This window comes from Heteronotia binoei, chromosome 4, assembly GCF_032191835.1.
Source record: "Heteronotia binoei isolate CCM8104 ecotype False Entrance Well chromosome 4, APGP_CSIRO_Hbin_v1, whole genome shotgun sequence".
Taxonomy (NCBI): Eukaryota; Metazoa; Chordata; class Lepidosauria; order Squamata; family Gekkonidae; genus Heteronotia; species Heteronotia binoei.
In genome coordinates, this window is record NC_083226.1 from 39,068,193 (window position 1) to 39,088,626 (window position 20,434).

Here is a 20,434-nt window from a genome sequence, read left to right on the forward strand (position 1 = left end):
TTTCAACTCAAACTGGCCATCTGAATTCAGCCTTAGAGTACTTTCCTGAGAATGAAGCCCACTGAATAAAATGGGACTTACTTTTAGTAGTAGCCCAGATAAGCTCATTAGAATATGGAAGCTACGGGTGGGCCATGGCCAGAACTTGGATGGGAGTCCATTGAGGAAGAGTGGGGTTGGTAGAAGGCAAATGACCTCTGCTCCTCTCTTGCTTGAAATGCCCCATGGATGGGATCATCATGAGTCCCTTGTAACTCAATGGTGCATTCTTCTTGTACTATCTTTTAATTGACCTGCTTAAGCTTTCTTACTATGTTTTATTAGCATACACTGGTAAAGATCTGGCAACCTCCAGGGCTTTTTTTGAGCAGGAATGCAGTTTTGGCTGGCTGGCTTGGCATCTGGGGTGTGGCCTAATATGTAAATGAGTTCCTGCTGGGCTTTTTCTACAAAAGAGGCCTCTGTGAAACAGTTGTGACATCAGAGGCTGTGGCCTAATATGCAAATGAGTTCCTGCTGGGTTTTTCTACAAAAAAAGCTCTGGCAACCTCTAATTGTTACAGTTAGTGTAGGGGGGCTATTAGCTCCAGGCTGAGAATCCAGAAGATCCCAGGCATATGTAGAAGAGTTGGGTTTTATACCTCACTTTTTTCTACCCTGAGGAGTCTCAAAGTGGCTTACCTTGTGAGTTCTAAGAGAACTGTGACTGGCCCAAGATCACTCAGCAGGCTTCATATGTATAAGTGGGGAATCAAACCCAGATCTCCAGATTAGAGGCCACCACTCTTAACCACTATACCACACTGCCATATGTAGACACATTATCTCAAGCAGCGAGGTTGCGAAATGCCCCTTTCCTAATTTCCAAGTCAAAAACAATACAATGTTATGCAGATCAATAATCTGACTCAATATAATATACCTTTATATGCTCAGTTTCACCTTATGAATCCACAGAGACATGGTAAGTGAGCTTAAATTGTGAGTGGCTAGAGGAACCAATCTGTACCATTATGTTGCCATTTAGCATTAATATGTGTGGACCTTGAGGATCCCTTGGTAACCAAAATGGTTTAAAGACTGTACACCATTTCTTTAATGTTCTGTACCAACTACCTCCTCTTCCATCCATTTCTGCACAATCACAGAACTTCAGTCATTCTGATTGAGACTAATCTTGAGTGATCATGTACATAACCTCCTTTATAGTTCTACTACTTATGGACTACAATTGTGATTTTAGAGACCATATTTTCAGAACACCTGGGCTTCCTTGGAAGCTCATCTGGAGAACCTCAGTGAGAAGATCATAGATGGGGGAAAAGGTTTTCTGAAAGACATCTTGCCTACTGCTACCAACTGTGTGTATCTTAGTACATGCCCCAGGGTCTTCTATAAAGCAATGTGGTTCTGCCACAGATATTGAAGGGTTCCTTTGCATATAGTTCAACATATGAAAAGTTCCCCAAATGTAGGAAGTTTGTGTATTGCAGGACGAACATAGAAATAACACAAAAAAGTAAAGGTAGTCCCCTGGGCAAGCACCAGTCATTTCCAACTCTGGGGTGACGTTGCTTTCACGTTTTCATGTCACACTTTTTATGGGGTGGTTTGCCATTGCCTTCCCCAGTAATCTACACTCTCCCCCCACCCCACAAGCCGGGTACTCATTTTACCAACCTCGGAAGGATGGAAGGCTGAGTCAACCATGAGCCAGCTACCTGAACCCAGCTTCCGCTGGGATCGAACTCAGGTCATGAGCAGAGTTTAGGACTGCAGTACTGCAGCTTTACCACTCTGTGCCATGGGGCTCTAGAAATAACACAATAAGCCCGCAAAACAAGAATCTAATGTCAAGAATGCCATACCAATGTTTTTAAGATTAAAAGCAAATTCATTATTTTTACTTTCTAGTTGAAACATGCATGAGAAATAGACTCACCAAGACCAGCCAGGAAGTCTAAAGCAGTTTGAGGAACTGAATCTGGATCTCTTCAGGTATAAACCACAGCCATAGCCACAAGGCCATCCATTTCTCCATCTAGGGGACAAAATGAGCAGAAAACAGTGTGTTACTCCAGTCTTTGGGTTTTCATAAGGAGTAATGTCTTGATTGGTCATTTCTGTTTGTTCTCCCATGAGGTGAGGCCTTTGTCCTGTCCTCAAAGGTGTCTGCCCACATATAAAGGAAAAACAAGATAAGGACAAGGCAATTCTTAGTAGGATTTACAAGACAATCCTAAATTGAATCGCACCAGACTTACAGAATTTACTTCAACAGATTTAGAGGGGTATAACTCCATTTAGGATCGCACTGTTAATCTTTCAAGCATTATAAAGTGTGGTTTAGTAAAACTAACTCCATCTTGTTCTTGCAGTCATCAGAACCAAGTGTTTATTTCAGAGGCTGCTGACGCAAATGTCATTGCACTGTTAGCAGTAAGGGTATATAATAATATTGCTTATATATTTATATCCTGCCTTTTCCCCCAATGATGACCTAAGGTGGCTTAGAAGAAGAAGAAGAGATTGGATTTATACCCTCCCCTGCACTCAGAGTGGCTTACACTCTCCTTTCCCTCCCCCCACCCCACCACAACAGACACCCTGTGAGGTAAGTGGAGCTGAGAGAGTTCTTTCGAGAACTGCTCTTGAGAGAACAGCTCTGAAAGAGCTTGTGACTGGGTCAAGGTTACACCAGCAAGCACATGTGGAGGAGTGGGGACTCAACCCCAGTTCTCTCAGATTAGAGTCCATGCTCCTAACCACCAAACTGGCTCTTATATACCGGTAGTTTTCCTCTCCTTCACTCTGTCCTCACAACAACCTGTAAAGTAGGTCAGGCTGAGAGTGTGTGACTGGCTTGAGTTTACTCAGCAAGCTTCCATGACAGAGTAGTCATTCCAATCTGGGCTTCTTAGATCCTAGTCAAACACTCTAACCACTACACCAGACTGGGTAACATAAGCTATTTTTGGCCTAGGTGGTGTAAAAATGTCTTAAATAAATAATCAGGTTTTGTTTCCTTTTAAAATCCTTTAGTGTTGTTATCATCATTATTCAACTTATTTGTTTCTGTTATTGTTTTATCGTGCCTCACTTCCTCCTCATTTTCCATACCACACCTTGAGTGATGTGTAGTAGGGTTCAGGGCAGAGAATTTCTCCCCCAGCCAGCAACCTCCCTGACAGAGGTTTGTCTTTTTGGTTTGTCCGGGGTGTAGCACCTTAATGCACCCCAGATGGAAACTATAGTCCAAAGATATGACCTGCATTTCCCAGTGCCACACCTACAGTGCATCAGAAAGAATACCAAGTGCAACAGAATATCTGCCCATTGCCCCTCTCCTGGTATGGCTGGCCCAGCCCAGCTGCAAAGGCAGCAACTCTAGCATGCAACTTAATAGTTTGGGGAACGGGAGGAAGAAATCCTTAACAGTCAGTAACATTGTCTCCTCTACACTTCCCCACTAACTTCCAAGAACTCTACGCTAAATAGCCAGGTACTAGAATACTGCCCCCCCCCCCAAAGGTAAAGGAAGTTACTGTAATGTAAATATAACATTATTGAGGAAGAAATTTGTTTCATTATTTGACTCAAATGCAGATCTTTGTTTACATGAAGTCACAGGACAATTTTAACCCTTTCTTAAGGTCTCTCTCAGGCCATTGGGTTGGATCCAACATGATTTTCTGCTTGGAGGAAAGGAGGAAGGGATCTCCTTAACACCCAAAAGGTTATGCTGGGGGTGGGGGTAATGGGATGAGAGTTGCAGCAAGGGATGGACATAGGTAAGAGTAAGTGAAAAAGGTGCTTGGATCCAACTCAGTTTTTACTCATATGAAATTCTGAATCCTAATTCTTTTCATTTATAGAAATTTAAATGTAATAGAAATTTAAATGTAATATTTCTGCTTCTTTTTTGTTATTCTGTTATTCGCCTTTTGTTTGGTTGTTCATTTTCTTTATGCCAAAGTCACTTTGAACCTCTAAAAACGCCAAGCTCCGGGGGCCTAAACCTGAATCTCTGCCATGATTTAGAATAATAATGTTCATTATAGTTTTTTTTTATTCATTCACTTTCTCAATCTGTTATATCATCAGTGTGCCTGTTTTAAATACACGTAACTAAGGCAGAGAGAAAGTTTTGCCTAAGGGTATACGAGGACTGAATTACTGAAAGTACATCTGACACATTTATAAACCTAATATTCTAGCTGAAGAGGAATATTTGTCAGCATGTAGGCCAAATCTGGATCCCGGACCTGAACTAGGGTTGCCCCCTTCCAAGTAGGATCTAGAGACTTCCTGGAATTTCTACTGATTTCCAGACTACAAAGATCAGTTCCCCTGGATAAAATGGCTGCTTTGGAATGTGGGCTATATAGTACTATATCCTGCTGAGTTTACTCCCCAAGTCCCCTCCCCCAAACCCTATACTCCCCAGGTTCCACCCCCAAATCTCAAGGAATTTTCCAACCAAGCGGGCAACCCTAAATTGACCACTTATAACCCCCCAGTGAATTTAATTAAGAGGTGGTTTTAAAAGTTTATCCATAGTTTGATTCATACCCGCCCCCATTTTTACATTTGTATGTTGTATCACTCTTGTGCTTTTTCTGTATGCTGCAGCAATGCCCACATATTCGTGTTCCATGATTGTGAACCACCAGAAAATGTCACTCTATTGCCTGATCATTTGCAAGGGGGTCAGTTAATTCAGCAAGATACATTTCAGACCACTCAACCACTGACTGCAATACAGAATGGACCCCAAGGTTACAGACACTGGCCACCTCTGCATGAACACCAAACTAATTCAATCTACAGGCTCCTGATTTAATAAGATTTAACATAGGACATAATTTTTAGAATCCAATCAGGGTAGGGTTGCCAAGTCCCCAGTTTCCTATAGCGGGGGACTTTCACGCACGCTTTGCATGCGTGCCTCACAATGACGTCACCCGGAAATGACATCATCAAAATGGCAGCGCCCGTGCGGAGCCGCTCTAGGCATTTTGGGGGAAATTCTGTATGGTTTCCCTGGACGCTCTAGCCAAATGGGAGGTAAAAACTCTATGGTGCCTATTGTACCATAGAGTTTTCCCTCGCAAATGGCGAGAGCATCTGGGAAAACCATTGCGTTTTCCTGGAAATGCCTAGAGCAGCCCCGCATGGGGCACCACCATTTTGATGATGTCATTTCCAGGTGACGTCATCATTCCAGTGATGTAGGGGGAGGTTCCCCCCACCGGTGGGTTGGGAACCTCCTGGGTGGGGAATTCCCCACCCGGACCAGGGGCTTGGCAGCCCTAAACCAGAGCTATCTTTGACAGGGCCAGCTCTAGACTGCCTGGCACCCAATGCAAGGCTAACTACTAGTGCCCCCCCCCCACTGATAACGTCACAGAGTCACATGGGGACACCCAATTCAGTGCCTCTGGAAGGCCAACATCCTAGGCAATTGCTTAGTTTGCCTAATGGCAGGGCCAGCCCTGATCTCTGAAAATCAGACAGGGTGGCGATCTGTCCTAGAAGAGGCACCATATGAAGCACTGCTTCTTTGCTCCTTACATTCTGTTGCACATGATGCAGACCCAAGCAGCAGTTGTGTTCAAGGGCTCTAACAGCATATACATATATATATCCTCAGTCCCTGTCACCTCACCTGACTGGATCCAGGTACATATGTATATGCAGTATGTAAGAGAAAGGTGTGTACCAATATTCCCTCTAAGCTGTGGTATCTTGTGAGGAAAAATTATTCTTTGTGAGTTACTGGCATTAAAAGTTGTGAGCCACTACATAAATTAACTTGCTCTGGGGTCATTTTTTTCCTGAGCTAAGACAAAAATGTGTGAACCAGGGGCTAAAAAACTGTTAGGTAGCTCACACTAACTCAGCTTAGAGGGAACACTGATGTGTATGTGTGTAAAGTGCCATCAAGTCACAGCCAGCTTATGGCAACCCCGTGGGGGTTTTCAAAGCAAGAGATGGCAGAGGTGGCTTGCCATTGCCTTGCTCTGCATAATGACCCTGGATTTTCTTAGTGGTCTTCCATTCAAGTACTAACCAGGGCCAACCCTTTATGGCTTCTGAGGTCTGATGAGATGAGGGTAGACTGGGTTATCCAGGTAAGGGCTAAGAGAAAGGAGGGGTTCTTATTTTATCCAAAAATAACAAAACTTGCTATCTTCAATCCTGAATCAGGTTAAAGAAAAATGATGACTTCCAATTGCTGAAAGCAGTTTGAGAAAGGAATTACTTCCTGTGGCAGAGGTGTCAACTCATTTGTTACAAAGGCCAGACTGACATAAGTGTCACTTTGTAGGGCTGTCCATGAGTGCCATAAAATGAATACCAGATAACGGAGATGTAAACTTTAAAAGGGACAGCAGCTAATAAACTCCAACTTGCTGTATCCTCACTGCAAGACCCCATGGGGTGGGAGGAGGGGTCTTGCAGTGAGGATACAGCAAGTTGGAGTTAACCTACAGCAAGTTGAAGAAAACCTACATAGAATGACTGGAGAACCAGTGGTGCAGTGCTGGGCAGATGCTCCCATGCTGTTTGACTTCTGAAGATGAGGCTGTTCTGTAGGGTTGCCAAGTTCCCTGTTTCCCGCAGCGGGAGACTTTGCACGCATGATGCAATGACATCACTCAGAAGTGACATCATCAAAATAGTGGTACATGCATGGGGCCACTGTGGCATCCAGGAAAACCAGAGTTTTCCTGGAAACACCTAGAGTGGCCCTGCGCGCGTGCACCACCATTTTGATGTAACTTCCAGGTAACATCATTGTGGCAACAACATAAGCGGAGGTTCCCCCTGCCGGCCCAATGTGGGCCAGCGGGTTGGGAACCTCCCGGGTGGGGGAACCTCCTCCCAGACTGTGGGCTTAGCAGCCCTACTGTTCTGCCATGTTGAAGCCACAACTGCAGTGACTCTGCCCACTTGCACTCCCAGCAATCTCATCTTCCCTTCCTTGTAACAGTTGCTCGCAAGCTGTATAAGAGCCCTGGATGGGCCAGTTCAGGCCCCCAGGCCTTATGTTTGACACCCCTAGGGTGGCCAGACCGTCCCGGTCTCCCGGGACATTCCCGGATCTGGCCACCCAATCCCGGATCCCGGGCTGCCTATACCGGGACCATTAAAGGTCCCGGTTTAGGCAGCCCAGGAGCCGGTGGGCCGCGGGCGCGGGCGGGGAAGGCGGGGAGTGAGGGAGGGAGCGTCCCTGCGCCTGCGCAGGGCCCCTGCGCACGCGCAGGGACGCTCCCACCCTCACTCCCCGCCTTCCCCGCCCGCGCGCGGGGCCCGGCGGCAGTGGTGGAGGCCTCTCCGTGGCCTCCGCTGGTCGCTGGAAGCCCTCCAGAGACTCTGGAGGGCCTCCAGCGACCAGCGGAGGCCGCAGAGAGGCCGCGGGGCACCCGGCGCTGGTCCCGGAAGGCCTTCCAGAGCCTCTGGAAGGCCTTCGGGGACCAGCGCCGGCCAGCGAAGGCTTCCCCGCGGCCTCCGCTGGTCCCTGGAGGCCCTCCAGAGTCTCTGGAGGGCCTCCAGGGACCAGCGGAGGCCGCGGGGAAGCCGCGGGGCACCCGGCGCTGGTCCCGGAAGGCCTTCCAGAGCCTCTGGAAGGCCTTCCGGGACCAGCGCCGGCCAGCGAAGGCTTCCCCGCGGCCTCCGCTGGTCCCTGGAGGCCCTCCAGAGTCTCTGGAGGGCCTCCAGGGACCAGCGGAGGCCGCGGGGAAGCCGCGGGGCACCCGGCGCTGGTCCCGGAAGGCCTTCCAGAGGCTCTGGAAGGCCTTCCGGGACCAGCACCGGCCAGCGAAGGCTTCCCCGCGGCCTCCGCTGGTCCCTGGAGGCCCTCCAGAGTCTCTGGAGGGCCTCCAGGGACCAGCGGAGGCCGCGGGGAAGCCGCGGGGCACCCGGCGCTGGTCCCGGAAGGCCTTCCAGAGCCTCTGGAAGGCCTTCCGGGACCAGCGCCGGCCAGCGAAGGCTTCCCCGCGGCCTCCGCTGGTCCCTGGAGGCCCTCCAGAGTCTCTGGAGGGCCTCCAGGGACCAGCGGAGGCCGCGGGGAAGCCGCGGGGCACCCGGCGCTGGTCCCGGAAGGCCTTCCAGAGCCTCTGGAAGGCCTTCGGGGACCAGCGCCGGCCAGCGAAGGCTTCCCCGCGGCCTCCGCTGGTCCCTGGAGGCCCTCCAGAGTCTCTGGAGGGCCTCCAGGGACCAGCGGAGGCCGCGGGGAAGCCGCGGAGCAGCCGGCGCTGGTCCCTGGAGGCCTCCAGAGGCCAGCCCCGGCAGCTCCCTCCCTCCCTCGCCGCGAGGCCGCCGCCGGAGGACTCCCCGCCGCCGCCGCCGCTGGATCCGCCGCCCTGGATTAAGGTAAGGGGGCCGAAAGCGGGGGGGGCGGGGGGCGGCCTTCCTTTCTTCCCTCCCTCCTCCCTTCCTTCCTTCCTTCCTTCCTTCCTTCCTTCCTTCCTTCCCTCACTCCCTTCCCTTCCTTCCTTCCCTCCCTCCCTCCTCCCTTTCTTCCTTTCTTCCTTCCTTCCCTCACTCCCTTCCCTTCCTTCCTTCCCTCCCTCCTCCCTCCCTTCCTTTCTTCCTTCCTTCCCTCCCTCCCTTGCCTTCCTTCCTTCCCTCCCTCCTCCCTTCCTTTCTTCCTTCCTTCCTTCCCTCCCTCCCCCCTTCCTTCCTTCCTTCCTTCCCTCCCTCCCCCTTCCTTCCTTCCTTCCTTCCCTCCCTCCCCCTTCCTTCCTTCCTTCCCTCCTTCCTTCCTTCCTTCCTTCCTTCCTTCCTTCCTTCCTTCCTTCCTTCCCTCCCTTCCTTCCTTCCTCCCTCCCTTCCCTCCCTTCCTTCCTTCCCTCCCTCCCTTCTTCCTTTCTTCCCTTCTTCCCTTTCTCCCTTCCTTCCTTCCTTCCCTCCCTCCCTCCTTATGTTGTTATGTGATGCAGAGTGTTGGACTGGATGGGCCACTGGCCTGATCCAACAGGGCTTCTCTTATGTTCTTATGTGACGCAGAGTGTTGGACTGGATGGGCCACTGGCCTGATCCAACAGGGCTTCTCTTATGTTCTTATGTGATGCAGAGTGTTGGACTGGATGGGCCACTGGCCTGATCCAACAGGGCTTCTCTTATGTTCTTATGTGACGCAGAGTGTTGGACTGGAGGGGCCACTGGCCTGATCCAACAGGGCTTCTCTTATGTTCTTATGTGATGCAGAGTGTTGGACTGGATGGGCCACTGGCCTGATCCAACAGGGCTTCTCTTATGTTGTTATGTGACGCAGAGTGTTGGACTGGATGGGCCACTGGCCTGATCCAACAGGGCTTCTCTTATGTTGTTATGTGATGCAGAGTGTTGGACTGGATGGGCCACTGGCCTGATCCAACAGGGCTTCTCTTATGTTCTTATGTGATGCAGAGTGTTGGACTGGATGGGCCACTGGCCTGATCCAACAGGGCTTCTCTTATGTTATTATGTGACGCAGAGTGTTGGACTGGAGGGGCCACTGGCCTGATCCAACAGGGCTTCTCTTATGTGACAATACTGACTTTGGTGGACCCAAGCACTGATTCAGTGTAAGGGAGCTTTGTGTTTGTGTCTTCTAGTGCAATTTTGTTCTCAGATCCTGTATTTACTTCATCAGTATATGGGATAAGGCACTTTCTCAACTGTGCTGCATAATGCAGCCTATTTATTTTGTCCTGTTGGCTCTGTTGGCTCTATCTGCGCCACCTTCATCACTTTCGGGGTGTGGATCCCCCAGTGGAGTGGTCTCCCGACTCCCTCCGCCGGCTGTTTCTGATAGCCCTGCGCCCCCTCTTTCATTTGATATGTGTCCCGTGCGGGTGCCACCCTCCCGCCGGGAGATGCCGCAAAATGAGCCCCCTTGAGGCTTATGGCGGCAGGGCTCGGGGGAAGCGAGCTAGACTGCTGTTCTTTTGAGGGGTTATAGAGTGTTTCGAGCCCGTCCCTGTGGCATCGGTCCCATCATTGTGGGGCCCAGGGGGCCGGCGCAGCGGCACGCTGAAGCAGCCTGTCGGTCACTTCCAGGTTCCTGTCCTGCATCTTGACCGGTGTTATTAGTGACAGGCTGCTTCGGCGTGCCGCTGCGCCGGCCCCCTTGGTCCCACAACGATGGGACCGATGCCACAGGGACGGTCTCGAAACACTCTATAACCCCTCAAAAGAACAGCAGTCTAGCTCGCTTCCCCCGAGCCCTGCCGCCATAAGCCTCAAGGGGGCTCATTTTGCGGCATCTCCCGGCGGGAGGGTGGCACCCGCACGGGACACATATCAAATGAAAGAGGGGGCGCAGGGCTATCAGAAACAGTCAGCAGAGGGAGTCGGGAGACCACCCCACTGGGGGATCCACACCCCGAAAGTGATGAAGGTGGCGCAGATAGAGCCAACAGAGCCAACAGGACAAAATAAATAGGCTGCATTATGCAGCACAGTTGAGAAAGTGCCTTATCCCATATACTGATGAAGTATATACAGGATTTGAGAACAAAATTGTTTCCGGCGGTGATATTTGGGGGATTTTTGGGGACGTCACAGGAAGTGCTGTGAAGTCACTTCCTGTTTCCGGCAGGTGACGCGGGGGAAATGATGTCACAGGAAGTGATGCCACTTCCTGTTTCCGGTGGTGGCATGACATCACCGGAAGTGACGTCACCGGAAGTGACGTCACTTCCTGTTTCCGGCGGCGCGCGCGCGCGCGCCCCCCCCCCCCCCCCCCCCCCAGTGTCCCTGGCTGGCCTTCAGACATTATGGTCACCCTAGACACCCCTGTCTTTTGTGTCACACTGTCACCTACAGTCAACCAGCAGCTTTTAAAAACACTATAGAAGCCTGCCAAACCTGTTTACCAAAGGTGAAACTGGGATGAGGATCCATACCATGAACAGCAATCTCTCTCACTACCTGAGTTTACTGAAATTGGTCTGCTGCCTATTAACCACACCAGCCTTTCAAGTCATAACAGTAAAGCTGATTTTAAACGATTTAAATGTTAAATTTAGTACTCACACAAATGCACTACGTCAATCAAGTTGTCTGAAACATGCCTTTGTGTGGATAGTTAAAATAGCATTTGTTCTGCTTCTGCCACTGAGATATGCCATATCCAGTTGCATGCAGATGGTGACGGTGTCATGTATCTGCTGTACATTTACATCAGATACAACATAAATAATACATACCTAATGCAAGAAAAGTATCTTTTTCATTCTATGGATGGTTACTTGAGACCGCACCACATGCATTATCTTATCTCAGCCTGAATTCAGCTCATCTGCCCAAACCCATCATCGAGGAGTGAATTAAATTTCCTTGGCAGTAATGTTATTATATGTGATGCCTGTTTATCTGGTTCTGGCTTTTCAGTCCCCTCTCTTAAATGTCTGGAGAATGTAAATGCAATACAATTTTCCACCTACTCAGATTCTTTCTAGTAACAATTGCAGTGGGTCAAACTATCTGAAAACAAAGCACTTGTTTTTTTGCTTCTTTTTCAAATCCCCTGGAAAAAACCTGTTCAAAGACACAAAGAAACTCTTTCACTGTCAGCATACATCATAACACAGTTTCTGCTGTTGTGATATAGTATTAAACACTGTATGGTACAATTATCATTGCTGAGGAAATGATACTGTTGCATTCACTTTCTGGAATTTACTACACATTTTCACAGCTTGAGTGGGTAGAGTTAAGAACAACACTCGAAATGCTGTCACATGACAAAGTTGATACCAACCTGGTTTCTAACAGAAACTTGAATGCCATGTTAACAATCTTTCAAAACAGTTCTGAAACTGCTTCAGCAAACTAATGATTCTATAACTTTATATACCAACAAGCAAGCATCTCAGGACAGTGACCCCTCCCTATTATCACAAATTAAAATGTTACTACAGCAACATTTAGGTTATACTTCCTTCAAAGATGTACAAAGCTTATGTTGTATTTGAGGAATAGCTTACTTAGAATGGAATGGATGGAGCTCTTATTATGTTCCCTTTCTCTGCAATTACCCTACCAGTAAGCCAGCAGGTTGAAACCAGTCTTTCTATTAGCAAAAAAGAGCGCCCCCCCCCCTCCTCCAAAGCCTATGCAGAAAATCATGGAATGTGCATATATAAAAGCCATGGAGACTGTCATAAGAAGGGGAATTTGGCAAGACTGAATGAAAAAACTGGTGGGATCCAATCCAGTATTTTAACATTTCAAGCAGTAAAAACATCATTAGCTCAGACAACCAGTACTGGAATCTTATAAAAGCCTATAAAAAGGGATAGTCTGTCTTAGCTTCATCACTTCTCCCCTCTCCTCAAGATTCCACACTGGCTGTGACCCTGAGCCACATGGGACAATACTCAGCCTCTTCATGGTGGTGAGAGAGGGAGAAATACTCCTTACATTCCCAAGCATCTGGATTGCCTGTGCTCCCTTCACATGCAACTGGTCTTGCTGAGGGGAATGTTTGGAGATAGTCTACCCAGAGCACAATCAGCTCAGACCAAGCAGTAGACTCCCAGTCAATTAATGGGTAAAATCAGCCACACAAAGTGAGTCTATGCACAGTGCATTTGATAATGGCCTTTTTTGTAGAAAAAGCCCAGCAGGAACTCACTTGCATGTTAGGCCATACCCCCTGACGCCAAGTCAGTCAGAACTGCATTCCTGCTCAAAAAACCCCCCTGGATTTGATAAATTTGAACATCATTGACAGGGCAAGTAGATGAGGGGGTAAGATGTGCTTGCATTTTTTCTATGCCAAGACTGTGTTCTAATAATTCCCCCCCACACACACACACTCACTTCCTACACATGCCTTGACTTGCCCTGTCATACTGCCCCGGCTCTATCACCTCAACCCATCCAGTATTTGTTTTTACATCCAAAATCAACAGCCCTATCTAATGCTACCTCACTCTTGTGTGGTAAATCTGTACTACTGCTCTCATTGGCCCATTTCCCAAATCATTTTGTTAACTGCTTCCCTCTGTTTCTTTTTAATTTCCATTTTGTTACACCAGATGCTGACTTTGGATAGTCACGCACTAAACATGAAGGCACATAGCCAGTCTTGTCTTCAGTATCAATTCCATCTGATCACAAGATTTCCAACACTCTCCCTATCCAAGATTAAACAATCTGGGTGCATTTCATCTAATTTAATGGAGGAGTGCAATTTTCATGTTAAGAGGTTACAAAGATCCAACAAGAAGGATCCCCACATAACCTTGTAACCTCCTGGACACTTTCTGTCCAGCATATTCTCCCACTCACAATCTTGCTCAAAACTTACACGACACACCAGAAACTTGTGCAAATCAATAATGCACTGTGTAATTCTGAATTCTCAAGCATTTGTGTATAGAAGCACTAAAGGTCCCACACGTCTTATCAAGGCTCATAATTCTCATACAAGAATTCTCACATATCTGTCTACAGTCTAGCATAGCTGAACTATCTGCTTGAATAATGCTGCTCGTGGAAAGTTCTCCTGGCATCTATGGGCTTCAAGTTCTTTCCCTTTGCTCCCAAACAGGGAAGAGCATAGGGAAAGGAATAAAGCCTAAAGGATACCACCTTATGGTCTGCCTTGGTATGGAAGTTAACAGCTGTAGAAAGGAAGACCTTCATGTTTGCATGAAGTAAAACTGTTGATTCTTTCTCAGATTCTGAAATCAAATATTGACACAACAGATCCTGAGATTGCTTCTGGTCCAGTAAAAGGACAGCTAAGGAGAGCCAGTTTGGTGTAGTGGTTAAGTGCATAGACTCTTATCTTGGAGAACTGGGTTCGATCCCCCACTGTGCCCTTTGCAGCTTCTGGAATGGCCTTGGATCAGTTACAGCTCTCACAGAGTTGCCTTTGAAAGGGCAGCTGCCATGAGAGCTCTCTCAACCCCACCCTCCTCACAGGGTATCTGTTGTGGGGGAGGAAGATAAAGGAGATGGTGAGTCACTCTGAGATCAGAGTGGAGGGCAGAATATAAACCCAATCTCTTCTTCTTCTACCATGCCCCTAGCTCTCTGTCTCCTGAATCCAATCGCAAAACTGCAGGGGGGAGGTTCTGTTCCACTATAAGGTATAACTTTTCAAAATCAGGGTAAAGATCTCCAGTCATCAGATCCCCTTTATAGAACATCAGTGGATTGCCCAATCAACCGTCATTCAACCCACCCATGACTATCAACCTAACAAAAGATTGTGTCACACCCAGCCACCATAATAGCATCCTTGTTCCATTGCTATAAGTGGCTGTTCTGCCTTAGCTCCTGGTTAAAACAAAACAGATTTTAACCATCCATCAGAAAATGTATGCATACACACACAAGATGATCCTGTTAAAGCAGGTGCAGCTTGCTTAAAAGGGCTCAATTACAGTGTAACACGTTTCTTGTATATTAAGGCCATGTTGAATAACAGCCTCCCATATGAATTGACTGTTTCTGTACAGCTCCACTGCTGTTATGCAGAGATGGTTCAGAAAACACAAGCTTGGCATAATGGTGCATTTCTCATGCCAACAGGAAAAAATAAAAATAAAAATTCCACTTTACACATTCTCCTGTGCCAAAGAGCTCTTTTTGATTGCACCCAGAAGATGCTCCACCTTAATTTTCCACAGTCTAGTATATTAGGCTGCTGAGCAATTCTTCAGAATAGTTTGTTTAACAAGACACTTGCTGGAAAAAATAATGAGGGGGGAAAGGTTGCAAACAAATTTAAAACAAGAAGGAAATGCAATATAGCTAGGCACAATGCTCACTGATAGTATCAATCAGCATCAAATTAGAAGTGCATATACATTTCACTGATACCTATAGGAATGGTTTGTTGGATTGAAAAAGATACAGAGTATATTGCAATTCAGAGTCCATATTGCATTCCAAATTAATGTTTTTGCATGCGAGCATAATGGCAAATATTTTTTCACCAACTTGACTTCACAGAAGGTGTACAATTAACTCCTGCCAAATAAGACATCTGCTATCCATGATTTGATTCAAGATGAGGCTACTAATCTGGCATGTGTTTCACTGAAAACTGGCTGGTTGATACTGAAGGATCACATTTGGCTGATGTAGCTCCATTCGGTATCCAGTTCATTGTCCTTCCAGAGTAAGGGGCTGAGGAAGGCAGTGGACGGTTCTGCAAAGTTGTCATCCAGTCTTCCCCACAATCAAGTATGCGTGCTGCTACTATCCATTCTACTTTTTTTACCTGAAGCAATGATGGTCAGTAGTGTCTCTCCTCCCCACTGGCCATTTGAGAGCTTGGTAAAAAGTGATGCTTTTCTCTCCCCACCACTTGTTCATTCTCTTGCACTCCCCTCCAAGAAGAAGAAGAAGAAAACGAGGAGGAGAACGAGGACAACAACGACAATGACAATGACGACAATGGTGAGGAGATTGAATTTATAACCCACACCTCACTTAGAGTCTCAGAACGGTGTACAATCTCTTTTCCCTTCCCCTCCCCATAGACAACCTGTGAGGTAGCTGGGGCTGGGAGAACTCTCCAAGAACTGCTCTTTCCAGAACAGCTTCTGACAGAGTTATGACTGACCAAAGGTCACTCCAGCAGGTGCATACGGAGGAGTGGGGAATCAAACCTTGCTCTCCCACATAAGAGTCCACTCACTTAACCACTACACCAAGTACAACTGTGATCTCCAGACCACAGAAATCTGTTTCCCTGGAGGAAATAGCAAATCCAGAGGATATTTAAAATGAGATTTGTCATAGTGATCACCAGGGGTTTTTTCTAGAAAAAGAGGAGCCAGAATTCTCAAGAGGGAAATGAAGAAGAAACACACAAGTTCCCCTCATAATCCTTAAGAATTTTTTGAGAATGTTGTTTCCATGAACAGGTTCTGGAACTCTGTTCCACTGCGTTCCCCCAGGGGAAAAAAAGTCCCGGTGATCACTTCTTTGAAGTTATCAGTCAGGAAATATGTCCTTTTTTGCTTTTCCAAATATGGTAACCCTAGTTTCTCCAGACCCTCAAAAGTCCCTCTCATTAAGTTTCTATTTCCTAGGCTGACCCTATGAACTTCCTTCTTGAAACTGATATCCACCTTGAGTCCCTGTTACCTGAAGGAAATGCTGCCTTATAAATGTTTTAAATTAAGACATGTTTTAAAATTCCTTTTCTCCCCAAAGATGGCAATGTTATGCTTTGAACATAACAGGAACCAAATACAAAATGGTAAAAACTGTTCCATTCGTCCACATAAGCAACAGGCTAAAAACTATTACTAGAAGAGCATTTCTATCCATCACTGTCTTATAAAGATGAGTTGGATAGAGCAAAATGTATGAACTGTTGTGAACGCCAAATTTAAAAACTTTATGTTGCCCTTTAAAAAGGTGAGCAATGGATAGTTCCTGGGGGGGACATTCCATGGACTTTGAAACTAAAGGAAATTTTCAGCCAGTTTTGGGCCAGACTAACAGAGAGTACTCAATTACAGGTACTCTGCATATGTCTTATTCTTTTGAATATATTCTTGTTGCATTTTGCTCTAATTCACCAGATATCCTATGGTACAAAACCAAGCAGACAAGCTGATCGTGGTGGTGGGATGTGCCATTGATTTGCAGCAGATTTATGGTCACCCTTATAGGGTTTTCAAGGCAAGAGACAAACAGAGGTGGTTTGCCATTGCCTGCCTCTGTGTAGCAACTCTGGCCTTGCTTGGTGGTCTTCCATCCAAATACTAATGAGGACTTCCCTGACCTGGATAGCCCAGAAAAGCCTGATCTCATCAGATCTCAGCAGTTAAGCAGGATTGACTGTGGTTAGTACTTGGATGGGAGACTGTATTTGAAACACCCAGCCATTTCATTTCATTTTCATTTTATTCTATTTATATCCCGCCCTCCCCACCGAGGCGGCTCAGGGCGGCTCACAACATAAAATTCTAACAATAAGATTAATGAATATTAAAATACATTAAATAGTTTACAGCAGTTAAAACAAGAAAACGATGTGCTATCAATGTGCTATCCTACAACCTTCCTTTGGGGTTTTTCAGGTACCGGTCAGTTATATGCCAACCAGAAGAGGGCTGTCTTATAAGCCCTGCAGAACTGCCCAAGGTCCTGCAGGGCCCTCACCTCTTCCGGTAGCTGGTTCCACCAGCAAGGGGCTGTAATCGAAAAGGCCCTGTCCCTGGTTGACTTCAGACAGGCCTCCTTCGGCCCGGGGATTGTTAGTAGATTTTGAGAACCAGATCTAAGCACTCACTGGGGAACATGTGGGGAGAGACGGTCCCTAAGGTAGGCAGGTCCTAGGCCATATAGGGCTTTAAAGGTAATAACCAGCACCTTGTACCAAATCCGGTATATTATTGGCAGCCAGTGCAGTCCCCGGAGCCCCGGCTGAATGTGCTCCCACCTGGGGAGACCTAATAACAGCCAGGCGCTAGCATTCTGCATTAGCTGCAACTTCCGGGTTTGGCACAGGGGCAGCCCCATGTAGAGGGCATTACAGTAGTCCAACCTTGAGGTGACCGTTGCATGGATCACTGTTGCCAGATTGTGTTCCAGGAAAGGGGCCAGCTGCCTTGCCCACCTAAGATGAAAGAATGTGGACTTAGCAGTGGCTGCTATTCGGGCCTCCATTGTCAGGGCAGGCTCCAATAGTACCCCCCAAACTCTTGACCCTGTGTGCCACCGTCAGAGGCACACCGTCAAAGGCTGGTAGGGGAATTTCCCTTCCCGGACCACGTCGACCCAAGCAAAGGACCTCTGTCTTCGCTGGGTTTAGTTTCAATCCACTCAGCCTGAGCCATCTAGCCATGGCTTGTAACACCAGGTCCAAATTTTCTGGGACACAGTCAGGCCAGCCATCCATGAGTAGATAGAGCTGGGTGTCATCAGCATATTGGTGACAACCCAACCCATACCTCCAGGCAATCTGGGCAAGGGGGCGCATGTAGATGTTGAACAACATCGGGGAAACCACCGCCCCCTGAGGCACCCCGCAATCAAGTGTGTGCCTCCGGGACAGTTCACCCCCAATTGCCACCCTTTGTCCCCGACCATCAAGGAAAGAGGAAAGCCATTGTAAAGCCAGCCCCTGAATCCCCACGTCGGCGAGACGGCAAGTCAGCAACCGATGGTCAACCGTATCGAACGCTGCCGATAGGTCTAACAACATCAGTACCGCCGAGCCACCTTGGTCCAGATGCCGAAGACGGAGGCAGGCTTATTCAGCCGGAAGACGGAGGCAGGCTTATTTGGCCACCTCCCTGAATATCCCCAAGGCCCCCAAGTAGGGGTCAATCACCAGAGGTCAACATGACTTCCAGGTATAGACACACATGCATTACACACATACACACAAATAAACCCCCCCCCACAAAAAATCCCAAAACTAAATACTAATGAGGGCCAACCATGTTGCTGAAATCCAATAGTACGACAAATATGATGGTAAAGATTGTGTTAAGCATTTTGTATATATTTATGAAATCTGTTAGCAGCACTGGGAGAGGAGATCCAAGTGCTCTATCCAAGGCACAACAGAAATCAATAAATAAATTTGTTACACTTAAAAAGAAACATTAGAAATGGTTGCCAAATGTTTCCCATCCAGGCAGTACTCAGGAGGAGATCTTGTGAAAGCAATGAGGCTACATAATTACCTTAAAGACAACCCTTGAAGACAATTTAGTCTATTACCAGGAACTAGGCTGAGTGCACATATTGCACTTATTCTGCATTTGTTCCATTCATTATCAATTAGTTTCCAGATTTGATCGAGGGTGCAAGGTATTACCTATAAAGTCCATCAGGCCTGTCCACCACAAGACCGTCTCTTCTAATATGCTCCTCTGAAACAGCTTCACTCATCTGAGTAAGGTCTTTTAAAGGCACTGTCTTGTAAGTGGGTAAGATCAACAGCTGCCTGTATGCAAGCATTCTGTGGAGGGGCCTGCAGAATGAGTTTAGGAAGGCTCCCACACACTATCATTCCACAGAAATGTGCAAAAAAGAAACTGTTTAGAAAGTATTAATGTTTGTGGAATGTTTCTAAATAGTTTTTATTGTATTTGTTATTCAGTTTTTAATTGTATTTGCTGTTTTTATTATATTGTTGGCTTTTTTAAAATGTTGTAATCCACCTTGAGTCACTGCAAGAAATACAACTATAAAAACAAATTTAAAAAGAAAAAAAAATTCCATGAGCTTGCTTAATGCCCCTCCTGGTGGGAGCAGGGGATCCCCCAATTTGGAGGCCCTCCCCCTGCTTCAGGGTCATCAGAAAGCGGGGTGGGGGGAGGGAAATGCCTATTGGGGACTCTATTATTCCCTATGAAGACCGATTCCCACAGGGTAGTATAATGGAGAATTGATCCGTGGGTACTGGGGGCTCTAGGGGCTGTTTTTGAGGCACCAAATTTTCAGCATAGCATCTGGTGCCTCTCCTCAAAACATCCTCCAAGTTTCAAAAAGATTGAACCAGGGGGTCCAATTCTATGAGCCCCCAAAGAAAGTGGCCTAGCCTTCATTATTTCCAATGGAGAAAAGGCATTTAAAAGGTGCCTGGTCCCTTTAAATGTGATGGCCAGAACTCCCTTTGAAGTTCAATTATCCTTGTCACAACCTTGCTCCTGGCTCCACCCCCAAAATCCCCAGATATTTCTTGAATTGGACTTGGCAACCCTATGCCCCTCCCAAAAAGGTCTGTACCTAACCTTGTGAAGAAGCCATGAACCTGACCGTAGCAGGCTGCAATCCTCTGCAGAATTACACCCTTCTCAGCTCATTTACTTCAAAAGTTGTAACATTCCTTACAATGGTATTATAACAGTGCAATCTGAAGAACATTTTCCTGGGAGTAAGTACCATTGAATAAACCTGAATAGCATGATTCTGGACTTGCTTAGGATGGCACTGTTAGTAAACCACACAGCTGTATAGTAGGAGTTAGGAAGTTCTTGTGGTAAAGGAATGCAAGATAATTATTTTAATATAGTACTGTCAATCATAGGTGCAATCTTAGGCACACTTATCACAGTGAACCCTAATTAAGCTACTGCTGAGTAAACATGCACAGGATCATGCTCCATGTCTGACTCTGAGTGAATTTATAGTCTTAAGATTCAAGATAAAATGCATGCACATTTTGAACTTATACTAATAGATGCAAACATTTCATGCAGAGTAAATATTTTGCATTATTTATACTGCATCGTTTATACAGTTCATCACATTGTATATCTTGCAATAAATTCTTGTATATGGAAGCTTTGGATGTTAGTAGTAATTTATCTTTGACAGCATGTGTTTGAATAGTTGCATAAACAAGACCTTTTACTTACTTCAAGGCAGGCTTAATGAGCAAGGCAACATACATGGTCACTAACAGACTGAGAACCTCATTATGAAATCCGCATTGTGTATTTGTTGC

General features: G+C 46.8%; 1 protein-coding gene across 1 annotated transcript in view; it reads right to left on the reverse strand.

Moving 5' to 3' along the window:
- The window catches only part of KIAA1958 (KIAA1958 ortholog), a 74,932-nt gene that overhangs the window by 37,314 nt on the left and 17,184 nt on the right, over positions 1-20,434 (reverse strand). Inside the window, exon 2 of the mRNA XM_060237152.1 lies at positions 1,943-2,041. The gene's annotated coding sequence lies outside the window, so the exon portion shown is untranslated. The remainder of the gene's footprint in view (positions 1-1,942; positions 2,042-20,434) is intronic.